Source organism: Nelumbo nucifera, chromosome 1, assembly GCF_055504915.1.
Source record: "Nelumbo nucifera cultivar China Antique chromosome 1, China Antique-T2T, whole genome shotgun sequence".
Lineage (NCBI taxonomy): Eukaryota > Viridiplantae > Streptophyta > Magnoliopsida > Proteales > Nelumbonaceae > Nelumbo > Nelumbo nucifera.
The window spans coordinates 84,974,947-84,986,735 of record NC_142649.1 but is presented as its reverse complement, the minus strand read 5'-3'; the positions used below and the strand labels follow the sequence as shown (position 1 = coordinate 84,986,735).

Genomic DNA, 11,789 nt, shown 5'->3' with positions numbered 1-11,789 from the left:
ATTTAGTTATTTTTCTGATTTTTCCCTATATATAGTTATTAGTGTTTTGGGCTTGAAATAATTTTAATGTCAAGATGTATTTGTAATACAAGATGGATTGATCCTAAACTTCGCGACATGAATTTAGGCTCTAGTAGGAATGAGCAAACGTTTTATTCATTTAAAAACTGAATCGAATAAATTAAATTTTTTTAAATAAAAGTCAAACCGAAACCGATTTTTTATGGTTATTTTAGTCAAAATCGAAATTCATTACCGTATATATTTTAACATATACTATATATTAAAAGTATATTATATGTAATAAATTATATGTTTTAATAAAAAGCATAGTACAATATAATATATATTATACATATTATATATGTAGAGTAGAGGTGTAAATTAGGTCGTGTCGATGGCCCGAGTAGACCTGTTCATGGGTTGGGTAGCCCGATGGCCCGGCCCGCACCCCGATCGGGCTTGGTCATGTAATGAGGTCCACGGGCCTGACCTCAGGCCTAACACAGTAAGCCCGACTGTGTTACGGGTCGGGCTCGGGATTTGTCAAAAAAACCCGGCCTGACTCAGCATTATAAATTTTATAAAATACATAATATGTATTTTTATATATTATATAAAATATATAAATAATATAATATTTATTGAAATATATATATATATATATTTATAATTTAATATATACATTTTTTTAATTTTTCCTTTATAATTTCTCTCTCTCTCTCTTTCTATTCAGCCACTTCAGCAGTAGTAACAACATGGGCTAAATTTTGGGTTCAGGCCCAGCCATAGGCTTCGGGCTTTTTATGAGGGTCGGGCTCGAGCCTTAGAAAAATTTGTTAATACAGAGTGAAAGCCCGGCCTGGCCCATGAACAGGTCTATAAGGGGGTACTTATGTATTTTGCTTATGGAGGGGAGAAAAATGACACAAATGCCCCCCAATAACTCGTTTAAGGGGGCTTTTTGGGTAAAGTTATAAATAACTTTACAATGACCAAAATACCCCTCCCAACAACAAAAAAACATTTAGTTTTTAAGGTATTTTGGGCAATTGAATTACTTTCAATTCCTATAAATAGCCATATCCTCAACCATTCTCATCACATCAATTCAACAATTTTCTTAATCTCTTCTCTCACTCTCATACATTCATTGCAATCTAAGTAACTTTGATTGTCTGATTCTCCAATTCTCAAGTCTCAAGTTAGCAATTTAGGAGGCTTGGACGTTAAAAAGGCTTTAACCGTTAAAATCAAGTTGGGAATTTGGGATTCTAATCTAGCAATTCAGGTAAGTCCAATTAAATTAATTTTTTTTTAATTAAAAAAAAAAGTTGGCTCTTCCCAAAACCAATTCCCCAAGTTTAGTAGCCCGATTTGGAAAATATTTAAAATAGAGGATGTTAAGGGAATGGGGAAAAGAATAGTTTGCCAAAAATGTAGAAAAGACTTTAGCTATTGTAGCAAGGGTGGTACTGGCCATTTGAGCAGACATTTTCTCACACATGACAATGAAGAAGAAATAACCCACAATTTAAATGAATTGTTGAAATAACGGAAAATAAATTTTAAAAATATTGGGAGAACATTTCTCCCCTTTATTGCTTAGCTACAATATTAGATCCTAAGATTAGGAAAGATGGTTTTGAATCTTTTGATATTTTATTTGAAACATATTGTAAAAATATGAATATTGAAAATTGGAAATAAAAAATTAATAATTTATTATTTGAAATGTACAGTTTATATGAATCTGATTATCTGAAACAGTAGGAAATAATCCTACAACTTGTACAACATCTAACATCTTCAAATCTTCCACTTCTACAAGCAAATTTTATTTAATAAGTAGAAGATAAAAATTTTTTTATTTATTAAGTAGAAGGCATAAATCTAATACTTCTAGAACAAGTTCATTTACTGAACTTAATTTATTTACAAGCAAATTTTTATAGTTTAGGTGAGGGAACAAATAATTTTGATATTTTAGCCTGGTGGAGTGAACATTCAAAAAATTATTCAGTTCTCTCCGCCATGGCACATGATCTACTAACCCCTCCAGTGTCTACAGTTCTAGCGGAGTCTTGTTTTAGTGCAGGTACCACTGTACTAAGGTGTTGGACAACAAGAGAAATTGCATGAATGATGAAAGTATAGAGATGCAATCCTGCAGAAGATAGATTACAACTTTACAAGACAAAGGATGACATGATACTACTACATACACCGGATATTTTACTTGAAGTAGATGATGAAAGTCATGATTCATGAATAATAGTTGACTAGTTGTATAGAATTTTTTTATTTTTGTTTTCAATTTATTGTAAATTTTGTTTTAATTTTATTTAATTTATTTGCTATTAATGTAATTTTGTATTTTCAATTTGTAACTAAATTGTATTTTTTATATTTTATTAATTTATTCTATTTTCATATTTCATTCATTCAAGTAGGAAGTAAGAAGTATCCAACCATTGTATGATTTGTAATTTGTATCATTCAAATTTAAATGAAATAAAATTCCTATTTTTCTTCCAATTTGTTATTCCATCATTCTTAGTTCTTATTTGGTTAATTTCATTTATGTGTTAGATTTCTCATTTCTCATTTCTTAATTTTTCAAATAGTTATCAAAGGCGAAAGATCAAAAGAAAGTTAAATATTTTAGTTTTACACTTTTACTTAGAAAATAAATCAAAAATTTCAAAAAAAAGTCAAAAAATCAATGTAGCTCGGTTTAGCCCAGGCCCAAGGCTTGCCCTGTAGCCCAGCCCGGCACAACCCAAGACCACGGCCCAACTTGCAGCCCGGCCTGACCCAAGCCCGCGACATGGCATGGTTTGCACTTTGCGCGAGCTGTGTCATGTTGACTCAACATGGCCCACTTTAAACCTCTAATGTAGAGAGAGAGAAAATAAAGTTTAGATAATTTGGTTTTTTTCGGTTAACCTAATTTTTAAACCCTAAAAACCTAAGCCAAAACCGAAATTTTATAAAATCAAAATAACCAAAAATTGAAATCAACTTTTTTTGTTCAGTTTTTTTTCGGTTTTAACCAAACAATGACCACTCCTAGCAATGGGGTCTAATTGGGATCCATTCTAATTGTATTTAAAAATAAAAATCTGAACTTCAAATCTGAATATGAGCCAAGTTTAATATATTGAATTTTTATCTAATTCGCTTTCTATCTTTAAAATAAAGAAAACTTAAAAACTTTTAGAAAAATCAATTACTTTTTAACTTGTCACCGTGTAATAAACTTATATTCAAATAAAATATTGTTTTATTAATTATAAACTTTAGTACAGTTGGAGTAGTAACAAGTGGGAAATGAATCAAAATTCAATGGGGGTAGTGAATCATATGTGTAGTGGGTTGATAAATAAAACCCAAAAACCTAATAAAAATCCCTAAGTGAACTAAACTCTAAATTTCCCTAAGGCTCAGTTTGGAAAGTCATAAAGAATACAAATGCATACAAAATAATATAAAATACAAAGTTTTGAACTCTACATATTTGTATTTGTACTCCTTCAATTCCAATGGAGCTAATCTTATCTACATGTATATAATTAATATTAGTGTAAATTTCTTAAACTACCCTTATGGTTTAGTTAATTGACTAAGGTGGTGTTTGGCAAGTCTTTTTAGGAAGATCTTCCAAAAGCTCAAGACCTCAAAAGACTAATGAACTTTCATAATTAGATCTTCAAAGACCAAAGACCGTTTGGTTGCAATTTTTTAAAGATCTTTCAAAACAAAAAAGATTGAAAGATCATTTGGCAAACATACTTATCGGTTCCTCTTACATACATGTTAAATATTATGTGTGGACCTAGTAATACATTCGAACATGCAAAAATTACTTATGGGTCCCACTTACACATTTACCTATACAAAATATTAAAATGGTTGCAATTTTTCTACACAAAACATTTACTGTTTGGCACACATGCATGGACATGTGTACCATCTATCGCACCAACACAATTCTACAAAAAATATATACAAGCATTTAAGTGCAATTTACTAAAAAGTAAGTTATTATTAAATAAGGAAAATCTGTGGATTGTTACCTCAAATCATGGGTAATACTTTGAATTGTTTATAATCTTAGGCAGAACAACATTAAGGTCTCTTGGTCGGACAAACTCTTTTTCATATTCACATAAAGCCTTTAGTACAAAATTAAAGTGGCAAGATAATGTTACCTCTAAATGTTGAAAACGATTAGTTGTATCTCAAAGCAATTTATTGTGGCCAATTATCTTCAATGTCATTCCCACTTGTTCATCAGCAGAAACATATCGACTATCTTTGACTAAACCTCTTTGTCTTAGAGAATCTACCAAATTGATGAACATGTGTGGGGGCATTCTAAAAATTTCTAAACACCTTTTACCATTGTTTAAAATGACATTATGCAAATAATTTGATGTATTTAATATATCATCATGATAAAGTGTCTTGGGAATAATATCGTTCTGCTTATTTATTAATGTATACAAGAATTTCATATTAAGATGTTACAGTTCTTCCTCCTCCTGTACAATTCTACAATTGTATGCAACAATTGCTCCCAATTTATAATATCATCCATTCCTATTTTAATACATGTCAATGTTTAATAATCAATAAAAATAATATCATACACAATGTGATAAAAAAATTATTTATCAAGTTGTTTCTAAATAAATAAAATATTTGAAGCAATCAACAATCTCACTAAAATTCATTTATCAAGTTATCTCTAAAGCAACAAAATCCATTCATCAAGTTGCATCTAAAGCAAACATCAATAAGAAACAAAGTTCAACATGTCCAAGTGAAGGAAATATAAAAAGAAATAAACTATTCTCTTGTGCCTAAAGTTGTCTACCCATAATCTCACTAATACATTTCCTCCTAAGTTCAAGTGGTAGCGTTAGATACCACTCTCTTGCAGATGGCTTGTCGAACACTTCATAAAATTTGCAGTAATCTCTATATATACTCTAATCCTTCTATTGTCAAACACTTGCCATGAAGTATCTTTCCATTCTTTGAACTATTGCATTCAATGTAGACACCAATGAGGCCATTCTCTTGTTGGCAGCTTCAGTAGATTCTGCCATAACCTCACTAATATCCAATGCTTTATTCTTTTGGTTTTCCTTCCTAGTATTTGAAGTAGGAGCTTTAATAGTATCAATGGTAGCATCATTACCTTCATTCACCTAAGAATGTGGGACTAGTGGATTGCTCAATTTCAGTGTCATTTGCTTGAAATCTAGGGGGAGATTGCACCCTACGTGCCAATGAGGTAGCAAATCGACCAGCAGGAGTTGTCCCCCCAAATATCACATTGAGACGATCATATTCTAGACAACCCATGGTGCAGAACCTCTTAACCTTAGGGTTAAACTAACAATCGAGAAAAAAATGATATAAATAATTATATTTAAAACCAAGTTACAAACAATATAAATCCCATACAAAAAAAGTTTGAGTGATACCGCTAAATGCTTTCCCTATGTCTCTGATGATGCTATGACCATATGTTTTTCTTCATTCCAACCAAATCAGTTCTATCTAGATCTCAATTTTGAAAACTCATTATTTACCTAGACTTCAAATTTTGAATCATATTAATAAAAGCCTTTGTGTTAAAATTCAATCCAAGTTTAGTAAAAAACCTATTTTTAACTTCATTCCATGCACTATTCTTTAAACACCCTCCAATCATGCCGCTTTTTTGGACTTGTTTAACAAACAAATCAATGTGTTTTCTTGGTCCAAAGTCCAAGAATGTAATGTTATCATTTATATGTAATGTATTATCAAATGTAATGTTGTTTAGCACGTTGGATGACATCTATAATGGTATCATTTATATGCCAAAAAAAAAGAGTTATAAAAATCAAAAGGTATAAACCAATAAAATATGTTCACACACACTAGTATTCATTAAATGGGTAGTGAAACCACACATGTTATGGTAATGCCCTTAAAGAAGCAAAAATATTGATTATGACCTTGAAAAAGCTGAATTAAGTGTTGATATGTTCTAAACAAAGAAATGGGCCCATAAATTAAGGTCTCATCAAAACAATGTTCATAAAAGATCATATGGAAGAAAACTATTTAAAAAAGTTTTAGAAATAATTAACAACTAGTTAATGACTGGAATAAGAAAAGCAATAACCAGTTAATAATTTGAAGAACATTTAATGGTGCAGCCATTGGATGTTGATGTTGATGTTGATGTTTTGTTACTATTTTGAATTTATAGTTTGATGTAGTTGGGTTGTATATATGCTTAGCATGTATTCAAATGTTGAGCCTTTGTTGTGATATAAAAGAGAAAAAAAAAAGGCATATCTGTACTTCAAATGTTGAGCATCTTCTTTTCACTACTAGGTTAGGATTTGTAGATAAGGCATGCAACTAGCTAAAAGAGAGAATGGTGAAGTTGCAAGTAAAGAATTTAGTTAGAGAATACTAGAACCAAATGATCATCAGTCTATAACTTAGAATAAAATAGAGAGGAAGTTGGATAGTGTGCAACTTCTGTGTAATGTTGGTGGTGATTTTGATGATTTAAGTAAAAATGTGGATGGTTTCAAACATTTTAATTATATATAGTAATGGTAAATAAAAAGTGTATGTTCATAGAAGTTGTTTATCTTTTATTAATCTTTTTGGGTTTGATGATGTGAATGATCTTGCTTGTGAACCTGATTGCTGTCACAGTACTCATAAGTCACTTTTTAGAAAAAAGAGAAATCACCAAATAACACTACTAGAATACTTGGATTTAGAGGCACTTAGCTGGAGGCAGTCAAATAAAACTACCTCTATACCGTATTAAAGAAGGCAAAGTTATTCATTAGTATAGAGGCACTTTCTATTGCCTCTGTAGTTAACAATTTTGCCTTTTGATTTTAGCGGGCCTAAAAATTAGTAGTGGTTTGAGGTTTTGCGCCCAAAAACAATTGATCTCGCATAAAGTCTATACTTGACTTACGAGAACTCCTCACTTTCTTTGGAACCAAACCTAGTTCGCTATTTGTTCATTCTCTCCCTTTTCTTCTCCATTTCTTCTCTGTTCATTCCTTCATCTCCTCTTTACTTCCTCCTCTTTTTCTCTTTTCTTCCTATTTTTCCCACTTTCTTTAGCGCCAGCCTCCTTGAGCAATATCAGAATCGGGTTGAAATCGTCCAACTTGAGGACTCCACCGGTGAAATTTGCTCAAACCCAAATCTCTCCTTCGAACACCCTTACCAACCCACCAAGACCATTTCACAAGGAGTGCTAGAAGCCTGATTTCCTCGCCACCTCTGGTGACTTTCTCCATGTATGGCGCATTTCTGACGACCGGGTCGAGCTCAAGAGCCTCCTCAACAGCAACAAAAGCAGCGAGTTCTGCGGCCCCCTCACCTCCTTCGATTGGAACTAAGCCCAGCCGAAGCAAATTGGGACTTCGAGCATCAACACCACTTGCATCCGAGAAGGAAACCCTAGATACCTAGTTAATTGCGCATGATAAGGATGTCTACGATATTGCCTAGGGAGGCATCAAAGTTTTTGCTCCGGTTTTCGTAGATGGATCCATCAAGGTTTTCAATTTACACGATAAGGAGCACTTGACTATCATCTATGAAAGCTCCGAGCCCGACATGCCGCTTGTGTGGTTGGGGTGGAACCAGCAGGACCCAAAGTACATGGTAACCATAATCATGAACTGTGGTTGTCGACTCAGTCGGATTGGGTTGCGATTGCTTTCTCGACTTAGTTGCAGATACTTAGGGTTTGAAAGCTCGGATGGAGTCTGAATTATATGTTGAAAGATTGGAGATTTGATATTAAAGATTATGGGGTTTGATTCATTGCCCTTTATCGCTTCTTGTTATCATCTTTCACAGATATGATGTGTCCTTTTTCCCCTTAGTGACGGGTTATTTGTTATTACTATCTCTGAGTTTAGTGGTGCTAACATAGTAACATGGGTCGGTCGGTTGTAGATTTGTAGTCTGTAAATTGGTTGTTGATTTCTTCCCTTAATTTTCTTTTGTTTTCGTATTTAATAGTTTTGAAAGTAGGAATCTTAACTTGTTTCAAGGTTTCAAGCCAAAATTTGGTATTTCTGATATTAATGGTATAAAACATGGGTTGAATGAAAAAAATGTTTAGTTCATGCATTTACTTTCTGGTGATGATTTCTTTTTTTCCCCATTTTTCTTTAGCGCCTGAGATTGAAGTTGGAGTCAAGTTGTATACAAGGAAAGAAGCCATTTAACCTAGTGCTTGCATCATTTGGCAACGTGGATTAGGAGCTGGTTGTTGTTGGATTTCATCACTTGGTATTGGTACATTATTTGCCTACAATGATGTCAACAACAATGAAAACAAGCGATTATTGAAACTTCTTTATTTCTTTAGTCAATTATTAATTAATACCTAAAGTAACCAATTCACCAAGCTTCTAAATTGGAGATTGTTGAACATTTAAAGGTATCTTTGTTTGGTTTGCTTTTGTTCTTTGTTCAACTATCTCTAGAAGCTGTAGATGGATCCCATATTCAACACTTTGTTTGCATAAATCTTCCATGTGCAGCTACAAAAGATTCCTTAAAGAATATAGGAAATATCAGAAAAGAAATAAATGAAAATAAGCTATAAACAGTGTATGTTTACATGCAATTTATGTTTGTTAATGATTTTTGGTTTGTGCATTATGGTAAATAAAAAATATTAGGCTCTTCTAGTTACCATTCATATGTGCATTAAGAAGATAATGGGATTTTTCCTGTCTTCCAGAAATCCACTGTTCCAAGAATGGTTCAGATATTAGAAACTTCATGATATGGTATTAGTTTTTCCTTTTCTTTTGTGCACAAATGAAAATTTTCAAATTTGCAGTTAGGTTATGCGTAAGTAGTAAATGCATAAAGTCATATTTAATTTTAGTACGGTCAAGTCACATGCTAGACAAGGCATGTCATATTTTGGCATCTTAGTGTTTGCCCCATACTAACATGTACGTGTACATATACATTAAGCTCACATATATATTATGAATATAAACTAGAAAAACAATAGCTATTAGGCAAAAAGTTTAATGGACTGACAACACACTCCATGTGTTATGGAATCAAGATAACTGAAATACTTTTTGTAGTGTACCATATGTATCAATCCAACATCTTAATTGATGAAAACCACCCATGCAACTCAATCAAACTTCCATATAAACACATCAGAAAGGTGCTGAGCTTGTTCTTTGAAGCCGATACTTTGGCTCAGGAGGTGGTGCATATGGCAATATCTTTTCTAGTCCTTCTATTTTTTAAGCCTTTCATTCTCCTCTTCTTGACGTGAAACCTTGTTCTCAAGCTCATTGGTGTATGCTTGCTTCCTAGCTCATGACTGGGCTGCAAACTCCTTGTTCTAGCCGTGTTATTGTTTGGTTAATTATTTCCATTTATAGATTTACTATCTCTTGCTTACCTTACTCTTAAAAATTTCCAGTTAAATAAAATATGATTTTGATCTGCAACTTCTATTGCTGGCTTCAAATGGTTGAGGTTAAGCCTCGATTGAGTTGATCTGTGAACTCTATTCAACATGAGAGTCCAATCCATCATCATTTACTAATTTGAACTAGCATTAATGAATGGTTATTTCAAAAGAACTTGTTCAACTAAAATTTTCTCATCTGAACAAGGACATATATAACCTGGTTTAAATTTTGGAAAAACTAGACCCAATTGGTAGACATAAATTGTTCCCCAAAAATAAAAGATACAGTGACCAGTTCTTATGGTTGTTCAACATTAGTTTCTTTCATCATCATATAAGCCTTATGTTTTGTTCTTTTTAGTGGGCCCTGCTCTAGGTTCCTTGTGATTTTATAGTTCAAATTGATGAGAATCTCTCCCTCCCCTTTTAATATCAAAGTTTCTTATCATCATTCAAATTAAATCTTGTACATAGCTGAATTCCATAATCCAAAACCACAACACATTTTTTTTTTGTAGTTTGCAATTGATGGAGCCACAATTGACCAAACAAGGCTTCTAGATATTATTATTATGATGATGATGATGACTTCAAAAAAGGGTTATTAGGTGAAATTCCCCTTCACTTTTTTGAAATTCTCTTGAACCCAATTTGGATGCCTAATAAAGAAAAACTCTTGCTGTCTTGAGATTGTCTACTCTTGTCTAAAGAATGGTTACAGGTTGGGGCTGCCCAGGTTTGTGTTTGGGGTCTTAGGTGACTAGAAACCCCAATAGTCATTACCTTTCTATTTGACATGTTTTTGTGAAGTCTCAATGCTGCTTCAAACCAGGGAAGCACAAAACCTTAACATTCTACCATTCAATTGCATAATTCAAAAATTTAAGCACATCAACATTTGCTTCAAATAAAATAGGTTAGAAGACATTGATGACCTGACCCATTGACAACCCTAGATGCAATCCATGATCCAATCCACTGGAGAATCTCAATGTGGAATCTCCAAACAACTATAACAAAGATTTCAACATATCAATCTTGTCTTTGAAGAAACAGGGGCAGTTGTAAAATGCAAATATAGTTCCATCATTTTGATCAAGTCAGTAGATCAAATTTGGGGGAGAATTTTTGGAGTGTGTTGGAAATTTAACATGTGTAATCAGTTCTCAATTTCTGGTTCAGTTAATGTATTATAGACCAGAGTTTCTTTTTGCTTTGTATTGTTAAGTGCCATCTTGACACCTATTGGATCTGGATTGTATCTGTTTTTTTTTTTATATTTAATGATTTTTTGTATTATTCTTCAAAAGAAATACATTTATTATTTAACCTACAAGGCTACCACTACAGTACATAATATAGACCTACAGTACACCTCACTTGGTATATGTGTAGGTCCAGGCCCCAGGCTAGGTCATAAATGACCAATCCCTAATTAGGATTCCAACATGTGTATTGGTGCTGATAATGTAATTTTTGACATGTAATAGTTGTCAATAAACTTGTTTTGCTGCTGTATTTTGATAAGTAATATGTTTCAATAGTTTTTAGGGGGAAGGAAGAGCATTTTGTGCTGGTGGTGATGTTGCAGCTGTGGCTAGGAATATTACTAAAGCTAAAAATTCTTGTTTGACTAGATAGGATTTTCTCTTATTTCTAGGGGTTGTTATTGACATGTGATACAATACTTGGTTATGGTATATGTGGTTCATTTTAGATTGTTTTTTTTCTTTCTTTTACTTTCAATTCTTTGTTTCTTGTACCATGGTTCTCATCAATCACCCCTTATTGAAAAGGGTAGAATTTTTTTTTGGAATATGAAATATCTAGCTACCAAAAAAGAGTTGATATTACTTCATAATTAATTTACATTCTCAGGTAACTGTAAATTAGGTGCAAAGTTTTTTTGGAATGAGTTTACATTAAATTACATTATGGCGACATACAAAAAGGCCCAGGTGATTCTCTTTTGCAATTTTATATGTAAATGAGGTTCTTTGTTGACTAAATTTCAGATTTTTATATGGAAATGATATTCAATCCTGTAATAACTAATAAATGATTAAACCTGATTGAAGGTTTCAATTCTTAATGGAATTGTCTTTGGTGGTGGGGTTGGAGCTTCCATACATGGTAGATTTCGTGTTGCCACAGAGAGCTCGGTACTTATGCCCCTCAATTTTATTATCTAAACTCAAAAATGTCACCTGACCTATTAAATGATTTTGTATATTCCTTTGTTTGGTACTGATCTAAGTGTACAGGTTTTATTCCATAGCCTGAT

The 11,789-nt window shown here is 32.6% G+C and overlaps 1 pseudogene; it reads left to right on the top strand.

Moving 5' to 3' along the window:
- Positions 1–6,212: 6,212 nt before the first annotated feature.
- On the top strand, positions 6,213–7,818 carry LOC104599615 (WD repeat-containing protein LWD1 pseudogene; annotated as a pseudogene).
- The last annotated feature ends 3,971 nt before the right edge of the window (positions 7,819–11,789 follow it).